Source organism: Ursus maritimus, unplaced genomic scaffold (assembly GCF_017311325.1).
Source record: "Ursus maritimus isolate PB19 unplaced genomic scaffold, ASM1731132v1 scaffold_14, whole genome shotgun sequence".
Lineage (NCBI taxonomy): Eukaryota > Metazoa > Chordata > Mammalia > Carnivora > Ursidae > Ursus > Ursus maritimus.
In genome coordinates this window covers 47,622,969-47,634,636 of record NW_024423786.1, presented here as the reverse complement: position 1 = coordinate 47,634,636, position 11,668 = coordinate 47,622,969, and positions in this window count along the sequence as shown.

Below are 11,668 nucleotides of genomic sequence, written 5' to 3'. Positions count from 1 at the left end.
CCCCCCCCCAACCTCTGGCGGAGGCCACATGCTGCCCTCTCCTCTGAGGCTGCGACTGTGCCCTATGGCCTCTCGCTCCTGGCATTTGGCCTCTCCACTCTCGAGACATGAAGTCAGCTGAGGCTGGTGAGGGGCTGAGGCTGCCAGCGTCCTGACCACCGGCCCCCCACCCCCACCCCGCCGTCGGAGCCCAGCCAGACCAGCTCCCATTTCTCCCCTGGTCGGCGCATCTCTCTCTCTGGAATTTTCGTTGTCTTTATGGTAACCGAATTATCCCATCTCTGCCTCTTGCCGGGGGGCCGCCTGCGGCGGCGTGGGCGAGGAGGGCCCGGGTCCCAGCTCGAGCTATTAAACCATCAATCACCCGTCACTGCCGACTCGCCCGCACCTGGGACCCTCTGCCAGCTGGGCCGTGAGCCCCGGGACCAGGGGCAACTGAGACACAGGCTTGGAGGCCTCCGGACCCTACAGGGTGGGGCCTCGGAAGAAACTCACAGGCCTAGCTCACCTGGATCCACGGAAGGCCGTCCTGGGTGCAAGTCCACCAGCTGCCTCTTGCCGACCTGGGCAAGCCACTTCATTGCTCTGTGCCTCAGTTACTCCACCTGGAAAATAGAGATAATAACATTTTAAAAAAGATTTTTTAAAGTAGTCTCTCCACCCAGCGTGGGGCTGGAACTCACAACCCCAAGATCAAGAGTCGCGCACTCCACGGACTGAGCCCGCCAGGCACCAGAGGTAATAACATTTTTTACGTCATTGCGGTTGACTGTGAGGATTGCATGAGTGAATATGATGGTAGTATCCGGCACATAAGAAGTCCTTCCTAGGGTTTGTTGCTGTGATTGCTGTCCCGCTCCTAGCGTTCGCTGGGGATCATCAACTGCTGATAGAAATCCAAGACTTTTGGCTTCGTTAGGGGGTGGGCGGTGTGTTGGCTTTTATGGGGATCGTGGCTGTGCCATCTTCCAGCAGGTGCCTCATCCAAGTCGGAATTGGACATTTTTTTAAAAGCCTCTCGCAGAACCTTAACTACTGCTGAGCACCGCACCTTTCGTGGTACTCAGTTCAGATAACAAAGCTCAATGCTTTGCACTGGCTGTTCCCTCTGCCTGGAATGCTCTTCCGCCACGTGCCATGTGACTCCTTCTTGCCTGCTTCAGAGCTTGGTTCGCAAGTCCCCTCCTCAGTGAAGTCACCCAGTTAAACTTGCATGCAGCGCTCCTGCTGTCCCCAGCCGGCCCCAGCCATCTGGTGGTAGGGCTTCCACAGCGCGCATGCGCAGCCCCGCAATGCCCTGTAGGCGGTGTTTGCTGGGTCTGTCTGTCCACCCCTCTAGAGTGTCAGCCCTAGGACAGGGGTGTATTCCTTCACCGCCCCGCACTGCAGCTGGCATGAAGTAAACACTCAGGAAATATTTGCTGAGTGAATGAACGCATTCCGAGGTTGTTCCGGTCTGGGCCTGTCGGCAATCGTGGGCTTTTGGGGGGACAGGGAGTGTGATCAGTCCTGTGCAGGGACCCAGCTGGTCTTCCATCCTCTTTATGTGGATCTATTTTTCTTCCTTCCTCCCTCCTTTCCTTCCTTCCTTCCTTCCTTCCTTCCTTCCTTCCTTCCTTCCTTCCTTGAGGTGAAATTCACCTAACATAAAATCAACCATGTTAAAGTATACACTTCAGTGACATTTCGTACCTTCACAATGTTGTGTGGCCACTGCCTCTACCTGGTTCCAGAACATTCCCATCACCCCAAAAGGAAACCTGTACCCATTAAGTCACCCCCCGCTCCTGGCGACCACCAATCTGCTTTCTGTCTCTATGAATTTACTTATTCTGGACATTTCACGTAAAAGGAATCATGTGTGATCTTTTGTGTCTGGCTTCTTTGAGCATAACGTTTTCGAGTTTTGGGCACATTGTAGCATATGCCATCATCAGTAGTACTCCTTTTTAGGGCTGAATAATATTCCAATGTAAGGATGGACCACATTTGCTCATCCATTCATCTGTTGATGGACGTTTGGATTGTTTCCACCTTTTTTGTGGAGCCTTAAAAGGCACCCTTTCTGGGCCAATGAAGGGTGTGGTGAGGGGAACAATGGACATTAACCCTTGCTCTGGCTTCCGTCTGGCACTCTTGTGCAATGAGCAACCTGCACAGCTGTTCATGGCAGCCCTGACGGTACCAGGCGCATCCCGACCAGCTCAAAGATCCAGTAACCAGGACCTGCACCTCTCACCTAGGCTTTCAGGTGGCCAATCCCTGACCTCTATGGCCTGATTACCCCTGCGGAAGATCTGCCGGACCACTCTGGGTGGTGCTCCAAGCCCCCTCTTTCCTGTTGCCCCTGGCTGGGCGTCCCTTGCCTCTCCAGAATCTAGGGACCCTCATGCTCCACAGCCCCTCCCCCTGTCCTCCTCTGCAGGGCCTCTACCCTGCCTGGAGTCCCACACCGGCCGAGTTCTCCCAACCCTCTCCTGTGTCTCCAGCACAGTGGCTATTTTTATTTTCCCTTCTTATTAAATTTCCAACTTCTGCAAACACCATGGCCCCTGCCTGGCCGCCCCCCCACCCTTTCCCTTGGAGCGGATTTGATTCACTTGCGTTTTATTAACAGATTAAAAAAAAAAAGCACGCAGCTGCCACCACACTGTGCCTTCTCTGCTTTCTTGGAGGTTTGGAGAAGCTAGAAGGAGGAAAAGCGGGCTGCAGGGTTCCTCCGGGGTTTAAATCCACCCTCCTCCCCACACCCCAGCATATGTAGACCCTTCCATCACAGCCTGAAGGCTGAGGGGGGGAAGGGCTGGGCGTGAGGCTGGGCCCTTTCCTGAGTTGGAAGGATAATTTGAGGGGTGTCAGGCCCGTGTGATCCCCCAGCCAGCACCTTGTCCCAAGGTGGAATTGGAAATTTAAAAAAAAAAGTCCATATGGAGGCCCCGCCCCCCCCCAAACTGGGTGGGGAGCTGGCAGCTGCCCAGGTGGGCCTCAGAAATGGGGTCTTAGATTTGGAAGCCCCTACACCAGAGCTGGGGTTGCCTCCACCCATTCTCCTTTCGGATAACTGGGGGTGGGGGGCAGACACAGAAAGTTCCGGGCTCCCTGACACCACCCACCCTGGCAGAGCTCTCTCAGCTTTTTCTCCCCAGGAGATTCTGATCCCAGTCTCCCCCACCCCCACTCCCAGAGCTGAGAGTGAATTGCTTCTTCATGCCCCTGGGGTGTTTTTCCCCCCAAAATTCTTTGTGGCAGTCACTATGGCAACCAAGAACCCAGCTGCACTTTATTTCCTCAGGATACAGGATAGGGGGTGGGGAAGTAGATGGGTGGGTTCAACTGGGACTTTCCTACCCTCTTCTTTCCACTTTTTCTGATCCTCCTCCGCCACAGGGCCTGGTCCAGCCTTGGTCCACAAGAGATTAGGCCTCCTGTCTGGGTTCCCATCCTGGCTTGCTGGGCTGCAGCTCCCCACTGGGTCCCTCATCCATTTGAGGAAGGTTCTTCATCTAGCCAGAGTGCTAAGGGTAAATGGTGCTCTGGATCCCAGTGAAATTACTTTCCCCTTCTTTTTCTCTTCCCTCTTCCTCTCCAATCCCATAATCAGGGTTGGCTGGAATGGTTGGGCAGGTTGGACACTGCACAAGGGGACACAGAGTGAGCTCTAGCCATGTTGTGAGTGCTCCTTTCTCCTTTGCCCTATGGACTAACCTCTCTCCTGCTGTAGCTGACACGGACTCTCAGTTCACTATAAAGAGAGCCAACTATTTCAATAACAAATTTCAGTTCTAGTCACACCCCAAAGCAGAGGAGGAAGGCAAGCCATGTCAGAAGTTTGAGGTTTTAAACAATACAAGCTACAGGTTCTTTGAGACCTGAAGAGAGCAAACATGGGCAGGAGAAATTCTAGAGGGGCTAGAGTTGGAGTCAAAGACCTTAGAATGCCTTGCAGGTAATGAGAGAGGGACAGGGAGTGATTATCAAAAGTCCCAAAGAAGTAATAGAGCTCGTGTAGAATGACTGCCAGACGGACCCAGCTCGATGCCCTCACAGTCTACACTCTGTGCCTCAGCACTGAGTAGCCCCTGCCATCAGGAAGTGGGGCCTATTTCTGTACCCCTCGAATCTGGACTAGTCTTGCAATCTGCTTTGGCCAATCCAATGCAAAAGAAGTGCCCGGGCGGTTCCGAACCTGGGGCTGCGTGTTTCTGCTCATGGGAAACCCTGCCTCTGTCACCGGACGAAAGCCCAGGCTAGCCCGTAGAAGGGTGAGGGACATCAAGGGGAGCTCTGCCATCTGAAGGCCATCCCAGACCAACATATGGCAAGCCGAGCCCCAACCTGGGTGAATAGAGTCCCTCCCGGACCCACAGCTGACCAAAGACTCATGAACAAGCCCAGCCAAGACCAGAAGAACTGTCCCGCTGATCCATAGATGGTGGGGCCATAATCAAGGCTGATTGACTAAGCCACGGGGCTTGGGGGTTGTTTGTGACACAGCATAAAGGGCAATAGATAAGTGACACAGGGTCTGACTGGCACACGGGTGCATAAGGCGTAACTGGCCCTTCCTCACAGAACTGGACTCACATCTTACAGGCCTGGATTCGGTGACCATCTCCTTCCCTTTCTTACAAATTCTTCCCTGTTCCTTCATTTCCTGGTCTCTAGCCACATGTCTTCACTCTCCTGCTCTCACTTCCTTCAGCCACATCAGACGATGCTTACACCCTCCAAGCTTGTACCCATTTCCAGGCCTTTGCACCTGCTGCGCCCGTCTCCCCCGCGAACTTCCTCCCCTAGATCTTCATGTGGGTCCCCGCTCATGTGGCCCCTCCTTTAAGAGGCCATTCCTACCTCAGACAGGCATGCCGCCTTCTGGCGTCTCATCAATTCCTTCCTCTAATTTTTGTGGTTGTTACTCACAGCACTGACCACTACCTGAAACTGTCTCCTTCCCTTCCTTGTCTCACTTCCCCAGGCCCCTGCCCATGCCTCCGGGGGCCACCTTCCAAATAAACTAGGCCTGCTCTCAAACCCTTGTCTCGGGGTCTGCTTCTGGAGGGAACCCAACCCAAGACAGCCAGGGAAGATTCTAGATTTGGGACAAGGACACTCAGTAGTGCTAGGTACTTCTGCTGCTCCCACCAGGAGCCACTCGTGTCCAGCTGTGCCACATTTAGGGACGCTACGGTTGACCTGGGGCTTCAGATGGGGGCAAAAGAAACTTCCACCAATATACTCCTCATCTGCCTTTTCCCCAGTGATTTCACCGTCCACGGACGAGCACATCCCAGATCCATGATTTCATTACCGGTTGCAAAATGGCGCTATTCCCAGTCTATTGGGGCGTTTTCTCATTTATACGTCCGTCTCCTCCACCAGGCTGGGAACCTCCTGATGCCAGCGATAGAGCTCCTGCAGTACCAAGGAAACATTTGCTCAAAGTACTTGAATTCTGGAGATGGAAACCATTGGGGAAAAAAAATCAAACAGACAGGTATTTGTTTTCCAGAGCAAAGAAACCTGGCACCACTCCTCTTGCTTCTGGGATCAAAGACCGCCTGGCTCCAGCCTCCTCTGGACTCCAGGCTTGGCCTCCGCCCACCTCCACCGCCGCCATCATCCGATGGATTCGGGAATCGCTGGGGGCTTTGGGGAGAAGAAAGATCATCTGTCTAAAGGCATCAACATCGCTTGCCTTTAAAAAAAATTTTTTTTTATTTTAAACCTTCCCACAATTCAAATGTTTCTCTTATTATCTTCTGCCGAGGGAAAAAATTAATAACACGGCGCAATATAAAACACTAAATTAAAGGCATTTTGGAACCAGCAATTATTTCATAAGCTTCTCTTTTATTGCCGCGCTAATGTGCCTAATTGCTGTCTTAATGAGGACATTAATTTCTAGCTAATGTGATGTTATTATAGAAATTGCAGTCAATCTCTTAAAAAGGGGAAAGTGCTAGAAAGCTGTCCCACGAGGCAGGGGTTCTGGTCACCCTGGGGCTGAGGGGCCAATGAGAGGGGAGGGGAGGACACTGGAGCCCAGGCTGGGACAGGAGCAGCCAGGAGCCAGGGAAGGGGGAAGGCGGGGGAGTCTCGCAGGTAGTGGGCAGCCCGGGGAGGCTCCGGTCAGAGAACCAGCTGTTCTAGGGACCTAGGAGATGAGACCGCATAGAGGAAAGCGTTAAAACAATAGTAAAACCTAACATCAGCGGCAGGCATGGTTGGAGCCTCTTATTTATATCTTCATCCTTGCAATAACCCTATGAAATCAATAGCGTGGTTAGTTTCATTTTATGAATGCAGAAACTGAAACACAGAGAGGTGGACTGACTTACTGGAGGTCACACAGCTAGCAAATGGTGGCGGTGGGATTTGAATCCAGCCCGTCTGGCTTAGCCCTTGAGCTGAGCTGCTTCTTGGCCAGTGCCCACCATTGTCCATGATAATAATCTCAAACATTTATTGAGAGTTTATTAGGTGCCAGCACTGTACCAAGTCCTTCATATATCATCTCAGCGTGGGCTCCTCTGAGAAGACGGGCAGGTCAAGCCACATCTGAGCCCTCCCTGGTAGAAGAGGGAGGACATACTAAGGCTCAAGGCTGGGGTCTGCAACTGCACCCCCCCACACACACACATGGGAATAGGAAATCCAATGTAGGGGGAGGGACTTCAGGGCCCAGGAAGGGGAAATGTCTTTGCCCTGAGTCGTGCCTTCTGGCAGTTTACCATGGAGGGTCAGAGTAGGCTGTGAAGTCAATGGGTCTGGGTTAGAATTCTAGCTTTCTCACTTCCTGTGTGACGTTGGGTATGTGGCTGGCCCTCTCTGTGCCTCAGTTCCTCATCTACAGATCGGGGATAACAATGGAACCTATCTCAGAGGGCTGTTTTGGAGCACTAAGCAAGTTCAAATGATACATTAGTCAGAATCAGTACACCCCAGTGGCTGTGACAAGCAATCCCCAAACCCCGTGGCTTGACGCACTACAGACTTATTTTGCACTGACATGGCAGGTAGCTCTGCTCCGCTTGGAAACCCAGCCTCCCTCTGTGCCATGACGCCACCCCCTCCAGTGCCTCAGAGCCTGGATGGAGACTCTGTAGACCCACACTTGACAGAAGCAGGTCAGAATGATGCGGAGTGGGTGTGAGGGCAAAAAACACCACCAACCACTTTTACATTCCAACAGCTACTTACATGCAAAGCAAAAGGAGAAGCCCCCCTGAGGCCCGTATCCCACACTCAAAAACCCCAAAAAACCAAACGACCAAAAAAAAAAAAAACAAAAACCACAGAAAAAACCCCCCCACACAAAAAAACAAAAAACCACAACCACAAAACAAAAGGGACCTGATTGGCTGCAGCTCAAGCCTTTGTGGGTGCGGCTTACGGAGACGCACGGAGTTGCCGGGCGCCATCGCAGAGACGCCCCCCTTCATGCCTTTTTACTTTATTTACAAAATTGACTTTCCTTTGTTTTAAGCAAGTCCCTCAAAAAGGACACTTCTCTCATATGTACACGGAGAGAGAGGTTTAAGAAATTGGCTTTTGCAGTTGTGCAGGCTGGCAAGCCCCAAATCTGCAGAGTTGGCCAGAAGGTGAGAGACCCAGGGAAGAGTTGCAGTTTGTGTCCAAAGGCAGTCTGCTGGCAGAACTCCTTGCTCTGGGACATCAGTCTTTGTTCTCTTGAGGCCTTCACCTGATTGGATAAGGCCCACCCACACAATGGAGGGTAGCCTGCTTTCCTCAAAGCCCATTGATTAAAACGTTAACCTCACCCAAAAAAACCTTGTTGGAGAAAATTCTCAAATAACGTTTGACCCAATATCTGGGCACCATGGCCCAAGCAGGTTGACATAAAATCCCACCATCACATCTGCTCAAGTCCAAACTTCTGTTTTCTATTACAGTTAAGCAAGTATGATTGGTGCTATTTCTATGCCCCCTTGGCCCATACACCCTGTGTCTGTCTGCCTGGGGCTTTTATACAAGCATGTGGGGTCTGCAGGCAGGAAGCGCTGAGAGCAGACGCTCCCAGGAGTGACCGACCGAGAGACAGAATTTTGGAGGATTCATACCCCAGCTCTCTCCCGCTCTGGGGAGAAGACTCTGAAGTATTTGCTCTCTGCTGTCTCCTGGAGGTCCCCAAACGAACTGCATCCCAGTTACCGCATTGGGAAACTGCTCAAGAACATACCCTGCACTGGTTGCCTTGCCTTTCTTGCCTCACTCCCCACCTCCCTCTACCTGTGTTTCTTGGAATCACCTTGCAGATTAAACTGCTTGCATCTAAATGCCTGTCTTAGGGTCTTCTTTAGGGAAACCCAGCTTATGGAATTCCCTCTTTAACCTCTTTCCTATCTCTACAGCAACAAAGCATGAGTGGGTGGGAGAATGAGTTGAATTTCTTTTCTCAGAAAGGCAATCCATACTCACCATTAAATGAAAAGAATGCAAGCCCTGTCAAAGGGAGAGCACGTTGAGTCCCTCTCCGTGCTCTCCTCATTTGGCCTCCATATAGCCCTGCTAAGACCGCCCGGTGTATCCGCCCTGATGTTTTGTATTCACACTCCGGCATCTGCATGAACATCGTCTGCCTTTCACAAATGGGGATCATTGAAGACACACTGTTCCACGCTTGCTTTTTCTCCAGTTAATTATATAGCTTGGACACCCTCCCCAAATCGGCACATCCAGACCCGCCTCAATTCTGCTTAATGACTGCAGAGTATTGGAAGATGTGCTTTCAGAGAAAGAAAGGATTTGTCTGTAAGGCTCCGCCTGGAAGTCCCAGACCTGAGCTAATGAGATGGAAGACCACACTCCAATTCCTCTCCCATCTTTTCCAGCTCCTCTGTGCCTCGGGAAACCCACATGGACCCAGCATCTGGTCTGCCCCACCTGAGCGGGACGGACAGGCCTGTGTCCGGGTCAGGGTGAGAGTTTCAGACTCCTGCTCCAGCTATCAACCGTCCATGCAGAAAAAAGCCAAACCAAATCTCAGAGCCCGGTGCCTGCTCTGTGGGCCTCAATGCTGTGAGCTCTTGGCGTCTCCCCCCAGGCCTTGAACGCCCCCGACCCTCCACAATCGGGAAGGTATAGCGGCCAACCCATTTGCAGGGGGAGTGGTCATGTGCTTTAGGAGCTGGGCCCTGATTGGTCCAGATCCATCGGGCGTTCCCTTCCCCTCACCGATGATTGGCTGGGGCATGGCACCTGCAGCGTCCGGCTATATCCGCTTAGGGCTGGCTGTCCCGCCCACGGCCGACGAGGTACGGCTTGCACCCTGTCTTTGTCAATAAAGTTTATCGGTGCACAACCATGCTTATGTGTTTACATATCTTCTTCAGGCTGTTTTGTGTACTAGAAGGGCAGAGTTGACTAGTTGCAACACAGACTGTCCCACCTGAAAAGCTAAAAACACAGAGTTTGTTGACCGCTGGGCAAGTGTGTCCTGACAGCATTCTTAATCACCTGCAGCTCTCTACCTGGGGCTTTTCTCCTGACCGACGTGGGGACAGGTGGGAAGTGACGCTGGGAGCAGCCCTCAGTCTATGATAGATGAGAACCGCAGGATCGATTTGCAGGTCGCTCCACTTGAGTGCGACATCTCAGAATTATGTGTCCACCGTCTCTGCAGCGTATCCCAGTGGAACTGGACCCCAGGTGCCCTTGGCAGTAACTGCTTATTTACACCTTGCATCGGTTGCGCTCCTTTTCCTGTATCATTTCCCTTCTCCCCACCACTGTTACCTGGATTTAGTACCCAGATAAACTACTTGCACTTGAATTGTGCCTCTGAGGTTGCTTCTGGAGGAACCCCAAACCGTGACAGCACATGACAGATCTCTGGTTCGGGAGAACCAGGAAAGGGCTCCTTCCTCTTGAAAAGAGACACATTTAAGAGGTGGTCTCTTCTGCTGCTGGAATTGGTTATTTTCTGCATATGACACCTGGAGTTTTAGAATCTGTCTTGAGACCATGAAGAGAGCCTGTTTTCGGACAAAGCTAAGATGCAGGGAGGGCAGAAAGAACTTGAATCAATGGCACCATCAGTTCCCTGAATTAATCAACCCAGGACCTGCCCTGACTCTGAACTTATTGTTCTATCAGATGGTGACTATTATTATTGTTTAAGTTAGCTTCAGTGGGGCTCTTCTTCCTTTATAGAAGGAAAGTGCTGGAGTAGAAGGGGGGCGATCAGTCTAACGCAGTAAACACTGGGCTATCACCCTTGGGTGAGGTCAGAGGTAAAGTCTTTGCAGCTGCCAGAACATTTTTTGTTTGCACATAAGAAAAGCCTTAGCTGCCATAACTTATTCAAAAAGAGAAGATATTGGCTCATACCACTGAAAAAGTACAATAGCAGTGTGACTTCAGGCATGGCTGGATCCAGGCGCTCAATGATGTCACCAGGAGTCTGGTTCTGTCCATTTCCTAATTCATATTTCCTCTGTGTTAGCCCCTCTCTAAGGCCAACTCTCAACAAGTGGCAGCAAGGTGATCCCGTGCATTCCTGACTTACAATCCAACAACGTAGCAGACAGAAAATACCTCCTTCCCAACAATTGCAGAAAACGTCTAAGGACTGTCTCTCATCTACTACCTTGAGTAGGTCCATCCCTGGACCAACCAGGAAGGGGGAAATGTTCCAATTGGCCTATCTTGGGCCATATGCTCATCACTGGAGGTGAGGGGGATTTGACCCTACCATGGGGTTCCACATTGACCAATAGTGGACTAGAGGTGGTTCCTCCAAGGAAAACTGTAGAAAAGGAAAGGGTTGCCACGGAAACATCAGACTTCTATGAGCCTAAACTCTGTAGGCTGGTGATGGAAACAGAAGGCTTGGCAAGCCCAGGGCATTAGGATCTTGAACAAATGAAGTCTGAACATAACCGCTTTATCTGACTCTCGTCTCTCACATACTGGTGTTTACTCAGGACACAATCTAGGAAGACTTGTGCAGGACGTCAGAGTCACAAGAGGGAGGGAGGTACTGTGGTGACAGGAAGGGAGGAGGTAGGTCAGCAGCCAAGCAGTTCACCTGGAGAGAGCTGATGTTGCATTAGTCCTGCACAAGCTATGATGCTGTGACAAAGAGGCCCAAAATTTCAGTGGCTATAACAAAACGGGGGTTTATTTTTTGCTCATGTGTCCAGAGGTTAGCCTAGGTCCAGGGCTGGTGGGAGAGTTTTGCCATCCACATCACTTATGGATTCCTTCTGGAGTTTTGAGGAGAATCAGGGAAAAGGAAGTGGAAGGCAAAACTTTCCTTGAAGATCATACCTGGAAGTTGTGCACATCACCGATGCTCACACCCCATTGGCCAGAACTTGGTCATATGGCCACACTTAGCTGCAAGGGAGACTGGGATATGTAGTCTCTAATAGGGAAGCCATGTGCCCAGCTAAACTGAGAAGACTCTAATACCCAAAGGAAAGAGGAGAATGGATTCCAAGGAGCAGCTGGTATTTCACACACACACAACCCCCCTCCCGCCGTGGCTGAATCTGCTTCATCTGGAAATATACTCTGCTATCTGGGACTATTGGCCCCTTATAGAGGAACGGGGCCATCCCCACTCCATACCCCATACCCTCTCTCCATGCATACACATTGGGAGATCACTTTATCTATTATACTTTTTACAAAATTTATCTAT